Below are 12,759 nucleotides of genomic sequence, written 5' to 3'. Positions count from 1 at the left end.
TTCCTTCCACCCTCTTTTATTTTATTGTTATTAAATTATTATGATTTTTGTGACAAAAACACTTAACATAAAATCTGCCCACTTAGTAAGTTTTAAGTATTCAACACAGTATTTTTAATTGGCTGGAATAGACATTACTCCAAAGAAGATATACAAATGGCCACAGGTATGAAAAGGTGCTTAACATCACTACTCATCAGGGAAATGCAGATCAAAACCATAATGAGGTATCACCTCACATCTGTTAGAATGGCTATTATCAAGAAAGATAAGAGATAACAAGTGTTGGTGAGGATATGGAGAAAAGGGAACCCTAGTGCACTCTTGGTGAGAATATAAATTGGTGCAGCTCCTATGGAAAATAGCATGGAGGCTCCTCAAAAATTAAAAATAGAACTACCATAGGATCCAGCAATCCTACTTCTGGGTATATATATCCAAAGGAATTGAAATCAGGATCTCAAAGAGATGTCTGCTCTCCCATGTTTATTGCAAAATTATTCACAATAGCAAAGACATGTAAGCAAACTAAGTGTCCATCAACAGATGAATGGATAAGAACATGTATATACATACAATATAATATTATCCAGTCTTAAAAAAGAAGGAAATCTTACCATTTGCAACCACACTGATGAACTTGGAGGACATTATGCTAAGTGAAATAAGCCAGACAAAGACAAATACTGTAGGATTTCACTTATATGTGGAATCTAAAATAGTCAAACTCATAAAGCAGAGAATAGAATGGTGGTTGCCAGGAACTGGAGTGAAAGTGGAGGTATTAGTGAAAGGGTAATAAATTTCAGTTATACAAGATGAAGGAGTCTTAGAGATCTACTGTACAGCAAGTAGTCTTCAGTTAGCTTTTCAAAGAAGGTCCAAGACCCCTCAAAATGTGATAATCAGATCATAGGACCTCAGTCCCAGCCAGGTTTTAACCTGTTTTGATTCCTATGCAAAGACCAGCAGTAAAAGGTAATATAGGTAAGGTAATAAGGTAATTCTTTGGGGATGAAAGACACAGATGGGAATACAGATGGGAAGGAGGTACTTTTTAGCCCTTCATACATGCACACACATACCCACACCCTCCTCAGGTACTGCCCTCATTTCACTGTTCACTATGTTTTGTAGCACCCTGGCTCCCTTGTCATCCCATCCTTTGCTTCTCAACAGCTGGTTTTTATTCCACCACAGTAATAAGTTAAAGTTTTATTGCTTCCATAGCACCCTAACTTGTATCTCTACTTTTACCCTTTCTCCTTATAGTATTGGGTTGGCCAAAAAGTTCGCTCGTGTTTTTCCATAACATCTTACAAAAAACCTGAACAAACTTTTTGGCCAACCCTATATATTCTCTACAGGATAGCCGTCTAGTATTTCCTCATCTTATACAGAGTAAAAGCCAAAGTTCTTGCTATGGCTTACAGGGTCTTACATGATCTTATCTTCTGTTCCTCTCTGGCTTATCTTCTACTATGCCCTCCCTTGCTCACTCTGTTCCAGCCACTCTGGCTTCCTTGCTGCTCTTTCAACATGCCAGTCTCTCTTACATCATAGTCCTTGCATTTGGTATGCTTTCATGTCTCTTTCAAGTCTTTGCTTAACTATCTTGTTTTTTTTCTTATTATCTTGTAAATGAGGCCTACCCCAACCTCCATTCAGTTTACTATCCATACTATGGTTAGTAAACTTTACCATGCGCTTTCTTTTCCCATAGTACCTAACTTATAACATGCCATGTAATTAATTTTTTCTATTTATCATCATTTTTTCTCCTTACTGTAGAGCTATGGATTTTTGTCTTGGATCTTCTTTGATGTGTGCCAGGAGCATAGCACAGTAGCTAGCACATTGTAGGTGTTCAATACATATCTATTGAATCAATTAACTAACGAATGATTTTTCTTTCCTAAAAGCATGTATTTCTGTGGGGACCTTGCAGACGCGAGGTATAGATCGGGCAATATAGGGTTCAGGTATTCCGAGGGTTCCAGGCAAATAGCATCTTTCTTTCTTTTCTTTTTTTGATTTTTTAATAGAACTTTATTGGAGTATAATTGCTTCACAATACCATGTCAGTTTCTGTTGCACAATAAAGTGATCAGCCATATGCATACACATGTCCCCATATCCCCTCCCTCTTGAGTCTCCCTCCCATCCTCCCTATCCCACCCCTCTAGGTCATCGCAAAGCACCAACAGGCAAATAGCATCTTAATATGATTCCTTAATAGCATAATATCTCAACCTATACTTAGTGGTCATCTAGCCTCTTTCCTAGAATTTCAGAACTGAAAGACCCTTATAGAAAGCATCCAGTTTTATCCCATCATATATTTGACATATGATAAAGCAGAAGGGAAGAACATTTCTCAAATAACCCAACAAGTCTGGGATAGAGCTGACTAAAAGTTTTCTAATTGTTTCACTCAACAAATAATTTTTTTTTTTTTTTTTTTTTTTTTTTTTGCGGAACGTGGGCCTCTCACTGTTGTGGCCTCTCCCGTTGTGGAGCACAGGCTCCGGACGTGCAGGCTCAGCGGCCATGGCTCACGGGCCTAGCTGCTCCGCGGCATGTGGGCTCTTCCCGGACCGGGTCACGAACCCGTGTCCCCTGCATGGGCAGGCAGACTCTCAACCACTGCGCCACCAGGGAAGCCCAACAAATAATTTTTGATCGTGTACTATATGCCAGGTATTATTCTAAGCAATATAAGTACATCAGCAAACATACCAAGGTTGTTACCATCTTGAAGCTTACATTTGAGTAGAGGGAAGAAACAAAAAGAAACAAGTAAAATAAGTAAACTATATAATGTGTTAAAAGGCAATATGTCTCAGGAAAAATAAATAAGATGTGAGTAGAAACTATTGACGAGGCATTGCAATTTTCAATAGCGTGTTCAGGGAATACCTCACAGAGTAGGTGACATTTAAGCAACAAACCTGAAGGTAATGAGAGTGAACCTTATGGACACCTGGAAAAAGAACATTCAAAGTAGAGGGAGCAGAAAATGCAAAGGCCCTGAGGTAGAAATGTCACCAATGTGTTCCAAAAATAGCAACTATGCCACTGTGGCTGTAGTGGAGAGACCAAGGGGGAAGATTAATAGAAGATGAGTTCAAAGAGGAAACTAGTGGTTACCAGTGCGGAGAGAGAAGGGAAAGGGGAAGGGAAAAGATAGGGGTTGCAGATTAAGAGGTACAATGCACTATGTTAAAATAAATAAGCTACAAGAATATATTGTAGAACACAGCGAATATAGCCAATATTTTATAATAACTTTAAGTGGAGTATAACCTTTAAAAATTGTGAATCACTTGTACACCTGAAACCTATATAATACTGTACATCAATTATACCTCAAGTAAACAAAGACACTCTTCAGGAGTGGTTGAGGTGTCAGGCAGGCTATTTCTATTATCATGGAGTAAAGGGCAGGATCTGACATTAATGTTGAAATAGAAAAGATAGTAAAATCTTTAATAGCCATTATTAGTAGAGGATGAGTCACTTGAAATATATCACCACTAAACACCCAAACCAAGCAGTATATTAGTCATAAGAATCCCAGTTTTCTGCAAATGGCATTGCTTTGTTCTTTTTAATGGCTGAGTATTCCATTGTATATATGTATCACATCTTCTTTTTTTATTAATTTTTATTGGGGCATAGTTGCTTTACTATGTTGTGTTAGTTTCTGCTGTACAGTAAAGTGAATCCACTATACGTATACATATATCCACTCTTCTTTTGGATTTCCTTCCCTTTTAGGTCACCACAGAGCACTGAGTAGTTTCCTGTGCTATACAGTAGGTTCTCATTAGTTATCTATTTTACACATGGTAGTGTATATATGTCAATCCCAATCTCCCAATTCATCCCACCCCATCTCCCCACTGTGGTGTCCGTACATTTGCTCTCTACGTCTGTGTCTCTATTTCTGCTTTGCAAATAAGTTCATCTGCGTTATTTTTCTAGATTCCATATATAGCAATATTATACAATATTTGTTTTTCTCTTTCTGACTTACTTCACTCTGTACAACAGTCTCTAGGTCCATCCACGTCTCTGCTAATGGCACAACTTCGTTCCTTTTTATGGCTGAGTAATATTCCATTGTATATATGTACCACATTTTCTTTATCCATTCCTCTGTGGATGGACATTTAGGTTACTTCCATGTCCTAGCTATTGTAAATAGTGCTGCAATGAACATTGCGGTGCATGTGTCTTTTTGAATTATGGTTTCTTCTGGGTATATGCCCAGGGGTGGGATTGCTGGGTCATATGGTAGTTCTATTTTTAGATTTTAAGGAACCTCCAGACTGTTCTCCACAGTGGCTGCACCAATTTACATTCCCACCAACAGTGTAGGAGGGTTCCCTTCACAGCAACATGGATGGACCTAGAGATTGTCATACTGAGTGAAGTCATAATGAGAGAGACAAATATCATATGATACTGCTTATATGTGGAATCTAAAAAAAAAGGGTACAAATGAACTTATTTACAAAACAGAAGTAGAATCACGAATGTAGAAAACAAACTTATGGTCACCAAGGGATAAGGCAGGGGGATAAATGGGGAGATTGGGATTGACATATACACACTACTATATATAAAATAGATAACTACTAAGGAGCTGCTGTATAGCTCGGGGAACTCTACTCAGTACTCTGTAATGGACTATATGGGAAAAGAATCATAAAAAAAAAGAGTGGATATATGTATATGTATAACTGATTCACTTTGCTGTACACCTGAAACTAACAAAACATTGTAAATCAAGTATACTCCAATAAAACCTAAAAAAAAAAGAATCCCAGTTTTCTGCAAGTTTCCCATTAAATCCTCAAGCTATAGGCAAAAGGCTTCAGTACACTGGAAGCCCTTGGGCTTCCTAATTGGAATACCAGAGCTTCACTACTGCATTTAGCCCTTATATGGAGCACATCTAGGTTTTAACAATTACCTCAGATGTGTTGCTCCATCCTCATTTTCTGATATTCACACTTTTCCCCCACTCTCCAGCCATCTGCCAATACTTGTGATTTTGCCAAACAAAGCTCTCATGCTTTTGTGCCTTTCTACAAATTGCTGGGTTCTTTTTTGTCCTGCCAGGAATGCCCTTTCCTCTTTATATGTGGAACAAATTCCATTCAAGTCCATGCTCAAATATTACCTCTTCTGTGATAACTTTGTATGTGCCCTATAGGCATAGTGAGTTCTCCAGCTCACAGAAATCCCAGAGCACTTTGTACAAGTAGCTTAGTGCTTAACACTGTTGAAATAACTTTCTAGGCTCAAGATGGAGCCACTCCTGCCTGGGGTGCCACATCAAAAAACAAAAAGTTAGATGACTTTCATGTCCCTATAAATGCTCTACTTGACGGAAACACAGTATATCCAGTCTGTTTATGTGTCTGTCTTCTGCAAGTAAGTGTGAGAAACTTGAGAGAAGGGTCTCTACATATTATTCTAATCTGATGCATAGTACGGTGATTGGCACATAGCATATAGTCAGTAAATGCTTCTTGATTTAATAAATATTTCTGCAAGATAGACAGAGCAGGCATTTTCAGCCCCATTTCCCAGAAGAAGAAACTGAGGTCCAGAAAACAGAAATGCCTTGTCCATGGTTACACTGCTGATCTGGGCCAGAGTTAGGACTCACACTTAGAGCTCCTAATTCCTAAAGTTCATTTCACTATAACATACATAGTCTGTCTAGGGGTAGTGAAACTGAGCAGGACCCTGTGGGGCCCTCCCAGGTACAAATCCCCTGTTTCTCCATTGGGGAATTTGGGTTTTTTGAGCATGATCTACCTCTTCTCCTTGCACGGCCCTGCAATAAAGCTTTCTCTGCTCCAAACCCCAATGTTTCCATTTGTTTGGCCTCACTGGGCATTGGACACACTAACTTGCATTCGAAAACAGTAGCATCTAAAATAGTTGGGTTCTTTGGAACCAGAGGGACCCTTCTGATGATCTGTAAATCCCCCTTGTGTTAGAATGATCTTTCCTTTTTTTAACATCTTTATTGGGGTATAATTGCTTTACAATGGTGTGTTAGTTTCTGCTTTATAACAAAGTGAATCAGTTCTTTTTAACAGACTCAATCTGCCTGAGGTTCAGCTTCTTGCTTTTGAGAATAAACGCAATTCTTGTTATTTCAAGGCCCTGATTTCCTCTTGCATTTGGCAAAAATGAAACAAATGTGAGAAGACCTCTTGGGAATACATTTTTCCTTCCCTCCTTTAAATGCTAGTTCCCATGTGGTGCTTTCCCACATCTGGGCCCATGTCTCCAAGCTGTAATGAAACCTATAATTTTTAGCTTATAGCACCTCATTGTTGGCTTTTTGTGAAGCTTCCATTATGCCTTATAGTACAGTAAATTATGTGTCCTATCTTTCCTGCTAAGATGTGAATTCTTGGAGGGTAGGGGTTGATATCACCACACAGAGTCCACAGCATAATTTGTGATTAACTGGGACTTGTAATATTACTTGCTTCTCACCTCATTGTAAGCTTTCTCAGGGTCCAAAGTGAGCCACTCTATCTCTTCTATGCTCTTCTGTTCATCAGAGTGAAACACACTAAGTGTGGTTCTGTGAGTCAGTTTCTAGCTTAATGAATAAGGAACTACAGATGGAATCCCCTAGAGCAAAAGCCATTACAAAAAAGGACTGTGTGAAACAAAGCTATCAATGCTTGGTTGATTTGATTACATTAAGTCCTATACAACTAACAATGTGACCCAAATGCCTTCCCTGGTTCCTGGCCATTTCAGAGGAAGTCTCTGTAATGAAGACTCAAATGCAAGCTATTTACATCTAAAGCAGGAGGAGAGGAGCTTTATTATTAACATTTCCATGTGTGTTGGTGGGGAAAGTTCAGGTATCATGCACAATTTATCTTTCAAATAATTTGTCTTTGGAACATCCCAAGTACAGGAGCAAAACTGACCCAATCAGACAAAGGATAAAGGAAGGCATGCAGGTCTGAATATGATAATAAGTCTCTCTTAATTGGTCAAAAAATACCATTTTCTTCTTGATGATGCAAACATGGAGAAATGAGTGCTTATTTTGTTTAATTTGTACCTAAACATAGGACACTATTAGTCTGTGGCCTAATATATAGAGGACACTTTGTGCAATGTATTTAATTTTATAAAATCCCATTGTGTCAAAGTTCTGGGTGACAGACCTGCATTTCCAGCTGCAGCTTGTCATGTCCACCTCAAACTCATTATGCTTAAAACTGATATCCCCTACATTCCCTTCTTAGAGGAAGTAGTGGGATGTAGTAGGGAAAAACAGTTTGCTTTAACATAAGAGTGACTTGAGATTCTGTACCAGCTCTGCCAGTTATTAATGGTGTGACTGTTGTTCTATTGAAACTTCAGTTTAGTAATTATAAAAATGGGGATATTAACACAAAAACCTCCACACAGTGGGCATGTGGCAGGACATATGTCAAGCAATTCACATGGCTTATCATATTTACTCCAAGTGTAGACAAAGAATGTTGCCTGTCATTCCAATAAATAAGGAATGTTGCCAGACACCAAGCCATCAGCCACTGCCCTGTTACCTTACCACCAACTAATTAGAAAAAAGTCACACATCCCACAACTATCACCCCAAATTTTGCCTATTAAAAACTTCTCCCCCAAAACCATCAGAATGGGGAGACTTGGGTTTTTTGAGCATGAGCCACCCATTCTTCTTGCTTGGTCCTGCAGTAAACCTTTATCTGCACAAAATTCCAATGGTTTGGTTTGTTTGGCCTCACTGTGTGTTGGGCACACAAAATTGCATTAGGTGACAGTTCAGTCACAATGAACTTTTTTTAAGTTTCTTTATTGTATCATCACTACCTCCCCTGCTCATTCTTCTGGCCTTCATATCTGCTGTACTCTCTCTCTCTGGAACATTTCTTCCCTATCTTTTATTATAATTTACTTCTACACATCTTTTAAGTTGCAGTTTAAAAGTTATTTCCTCTGGAATTCATTGTAGATATTCCCCATAGACTCACTTCATTGTCCCTGCTAGATGCTCATAAAGCATATTTCACTCTGTGCTTCCCTCATCATAGCACATATTCTACATTTTCATCACGGTTTAACTGTTTTCCCCAATAGAATGTAGTTATATGAGAGCAGAACCCACATCTATTTTTGCCCACCACTTTATCCCTAGTGCCCAGAATACTCTTTGGGTCTGATTAAGCCCTCAAGAAATATTTTTGGAATAATTAACAAATAAAAGTTCTAACAACAGACATGAATTTTCTGATGCATGTTGTCAACTCATAAATACCTGCATTTGTGTATGCTATTTTCCCTCCCTGGAATACCCTCCTATACCTCACCCTGTCCCTCATCTGTTTAATAGTTACCTATATTTCCTTTAAAATTCAAGATACAGGATAAGTATTATCTCCTTTTCACAACTTTCCTTGGTGTCTCCACATGATTTTTTTTCCAAATGTTTCACTTTTAATTGTAGACACAGCTCCTATATTAAGTTTCACAAAAAAGCATGTCTTTCAACAATGCAACCAAACAGTGTTCAATGTAATGTGGTGTAAGCAACATTTAACATAATTCAACTGCTTTAACCTAAATACACCTACTGCTTAAGTCTCCACATGATTTTAGATGCTTTTTACCCTGTAATTCCATCATATTTTGTACCTGCCTCTATTTAAGGACTTTTATATTATTGTGCAGCTATCTGTGCATATGTTTTCTTTAACTACTAGACAGTAAAGTCACTAAGAGCATGAGCTGTGTCTTATTTATCTCTGTAGTTCAGCATATATCCCAAAGCCTTAAACACAATAGCACTCATAAATATGTTGAATGAATGATTCAAGTGAATGAGATAAAATCTAGCTAAATTCAAAAAGTACTTTTCCCTCCTATTCAAATACTCACTGGAACATTTTTTATTGTATTATATATTATGCAACATTTATATATAATAAGTATAAAGAACACAACAATGAACGTATTTCCCCATATCTTCATTAATAAATAAGATGTCATTAATAGAAATAAAGTTCCCTATATCCATGTCTGAAAAAATGGAAAATACCTCATAAATGTGTATATCATCTTGACCTGGACTCTGTTCATCTTTTCTGTATTGTTTCAATTTTACTATGTGTACTGCTGAAGCAAACAGCAGGTAATGAGCTTTGGCCTGCATTTTTACGGTTGTCTTGAGGTCACAAGATGAAGCAAGGGAAGGCTTGATTCTAAAGTGTCCTAGTTATACAGCCATGCAATGCTTGGTCATATTTTTCTAAAAAGTTGTCCTTCTTTAATTTTCCTATGGAATTCAGATACTATTTCTTTTTTTTTTTTTTTTTTTTTTTTGCGGTACGCGGGCCTCTCACTGCCGTGGCCTCTCCCGTTGCAGAGCACAGGCTCCAGACGCACAGGCTCAGCGGCCATGGCCTAGCCGCTCTGTGGCATGTGGGATCCTCCTGGACCGGGGCACGAACCTGTGTCCCCTGCATCGGCAGGCGGACTCTCAACCACTGCGCCATCAGGGAAGCCCCCAGATACTACCTCTAAGGGTCAAAATAATGAGAGGAATGCTGTAGAATGACATTTCCTGAAAAATTCTAAGTATTCTTCAGACCTTATCCAATTTGTGCTTTTCATGTGTCTACAAGACAGGCAGCAGCCACATTATTATCAAAATGAGAAAGCAGATAATTTGTGTCTTGCAAAAGGTCACTAGACAAATAAATTATGGGGTGATAAATAGAGTCAAGCTCTTATTTTAAGTTTTGAACCTAGGTTTCCCTCTGGATCCACCTTCCTGGGTCAACAGTGAAGCATTTACTGTGTAAGGGAACCAATAGCTTCATCGTGCTCCTGAACTTCTGTACCTCCTCTGTTCTGTCCTTCAGAATAAGCACAAGGGCATTCTGCATAGACTTCTATCTTATCGAACTCCACTTTCTTGTCCAATTCAGACTAGAATGAAGGACCTAATGGTCATCTTCCCATTCATCCAACTCTATTTTCAGGTGACTAATCTTCTGCCCTCCTCAGTCTGCATCCTCTCTTCTTCATATTTCAACATTCCCATCCTCCCATCTCCTTTCTTCTCTCTTTTCTATTCCTCCTCCAAAACTTAAACCTATCCTCTATTCTCTTTTCCTTTTATTATTCAGTTTCTCCACTATCCTGTTCTCCTCATTCACTCTGTTTCTTTCCCTCTATTATTCTCAGTCTCTATGTGTTCCTTTTCTGCCCATCACACTTCCCTCCAACCACCTCATTCCATACATCCTCTCTTCTGTTTATATCTACTCCACTCCATTCTTTCCACAATTGTGTACACTGTCATCTCCTCTTCAAATTCTTCTCTTTATGCACTTTATTACAAGTATATCTCTATTCTACCTATTCCTCCACTTATGCTCTAGTCTCTTCAAATTCTCCTTCATACATTATAACCATTCAGACTTCTACTCTGCCCTATCCTCCCCACCTCCTTTTCAACATTTATGTCTAATTTCATGTCCTTCCATGCAGTGTCAGAACAGGTATCCCTCTTCCTTTACAAGTAAAACTTTCCCTGTAGTTTGGATACCATCTCCTGACAGTTTTCTCTGGGAACCTGATGTCAGAAAAACCCTATTTCTACTGTATCTTCAACCTTTACCTTTCTACTAGCCCCTTCCAGCTATCTCACAAATATGTGCCAGTCTCTCCATTCAAAACAAATAACTATTTCCTTTACCCCTGAATATATCTATTATATACCCATCCCTTTCATTTTCAAGCAAGTTCCCAGAAAGTATTTTCTATGTTCACTATCTCCACTACCTCTATGCCAACTCATAAAAACTCCTCATTGCACTAATCACTCCATTGAAAGAGTGTACGTGAAGAACACCAGTGTTTTCCATGTTACCAAACCTAATACATACTTTCAATTCTCTATATTAGTAGATATCTTTGTAATAGCCAACAATATTGTAAAGATGTATAAGTAATAGTAAAGAGCATAAAATTGCAGGCAAGCTGCCAGAGTATGAATGCTTGACCATTTACTACCTAGGTGATCTTAGAAAATGTTACTCACTCTGTGTCTCAGATTCCTCACCTGTAATTGTATCTATCTCATAGACTTGTTATGAAGATCATAAAAGTAGAATGATTATAAAAATGCATGGCACATTGTAAGTACTATATTGATGGCAACTATTGTACTTATTATGCTATTATTGTATTATTATTATTGATCACTCTCATCTTTTTGAAACCCTTTACCTTTCAATATATTAGCCAAAATGTGTTCAATCAATATTCAGTAACAATCCTAAAATATCAGTGTCCTAAAACCACAAAGGTTTCTTTCTCATTCACACTATTTGTCTATCTCAGGTTGTGGGAGGGATGTTCTTTTCTATGTTATCTTTAATAAGGGACACAGAATGATAGAGCCAAGGCCACCTGGCATAATGCTACTCACTGTGGCCAGGGGAGAGGAACATGGAAAATCATGTACTGGCTCTTAAGAGTTTCTAATCCTTAACAGATACATACTACTATATACAAAATAGATAAACAACAAGACCCACTGTAGAGCACAGGAGACTATATTCAATATCCTGTAATAACCTATAATGTCAAAGAATCTGAAAAAATATGTATAACTGAATCACTTTGCTGTATACCTGAAACTAACACAACATTGTAAATCAACTATACTTTTTAAAAAAAGATAAATGAACTTTATGACCAGTGCTGCAAATTCATCCTGAGTAAAATGATACTTAATTTTATGAATTAAAAAGAACAATATTCTGGTTCCTGAGTGATCACTGTGTTTCCAGAAGGTACTGATATGGAAGCACTTATAATAGATTCCACTAACTGCAAAATTTTTGCACAGAGATGAAAATAAAGAAATGTACATGTTAAAAAAGCAATAAATAAATAAAATTTCCAATCCTCCCTCAGAAATCACACATGTTATTTCCACTCACATTTGGTTAGCCAAAGCAATTCATTTGTCTAAGGCTCTATGGAAGTGAAATACTAACATATACCCAGAGGGAAGTGAACTGGAAATATTGGAAGTAGCAGTATTGACTACCACACTTAGCTTTCAAGATACTACACACTAGTGGTTCTATTAACACCTTCCTTTCTTTTCCTTTTCGGTCTCCATCATAGGTTCCTCTTTCTTCCCTTCTGCTTTAATGATAGTGATGCTACATGACTGGATGCTTGGCATGATTTTCCTCTCACTCTACATACTTTCCTGAAGTGATCATATGCATTCACATGGTTGTCCCACCATACTGACAATACCAAACTTTACATCTCTTGCTTGTGTCTCTCTCCTGACCTTATGACTTGAATATCCAACTACTGTTAGACTTCTGTCCCTGGATAATCTACAATCTTCTTAAACTTATCTTGTCCAAAATTAACCTCACAGATTTATTCTATCTAAATTTTTCCTAAATCTCATATGATCTACCCCAGTTCGTAATACCATCAGTCACCCATTTTACTTGGGTGCCTTCTACCTTAATTCCTCCTCTTTGCTCTCATTCTGACATTGGTTGTTTTCACTGTCTATTTCCTCAGTGTATCTCCCCATCTCCATCTTAATCCACTGCTCTGAATTAGAACTTCACCACTCCTCATCTAGACTATTTAATCTGTCTCCTAACCAGCTTTCCTATTTCCAGTCTTGTTCCC

The 12,759-nt window shown here is 37.9% G+C and overlaps 1 protein-coding gene and 1 non-coding gene across 2 annotated transcripts in view; both read right to left on the bottom strand.

Annotated features, from left to right (window-relative positions):
• GABRA3 (gamma-aminobutyric acid type A receptor subunit alpha3) overlaps positions 1-12,759 on the bottom strand; it is a 151,687-nt gene that overhangs the window by 60,253 nt on the left and 78,675 nt on the right. The gene's annotated exons all lie outside the window — the stretch shown is intronic.
• LOC117310454 (U6 spliceosomal RNA) lies at positions 9,104-9,206 on the bottom strand. Its single transcript, XR_004524603.1, has one exon. It is a non-coding gene; the product is annotated as a U6 spliceosomal RNA (small nuclear RNA).

The sequence above is a fragment of the Tursiops truncatus genome, chromosome X (assembly GCF_011762595.2).
Source record: "Tursiops truncatus isolate mTurTru1 chromosome X, mTurTru1.mat.Y, whole genome shotgun sequence".
Taxonomy (NCBI): domain Eukaryota; kingdom Metazoa; phylum Chordata; class Mammalia; order Artiodactyla; family Delphinidae; genus Tursiops; species Tursiops truncatus.
Note: the sequence above shows the minus strand (reverse complement) of the source record. Positions and strands in the feature narration are given on the sequence as shown.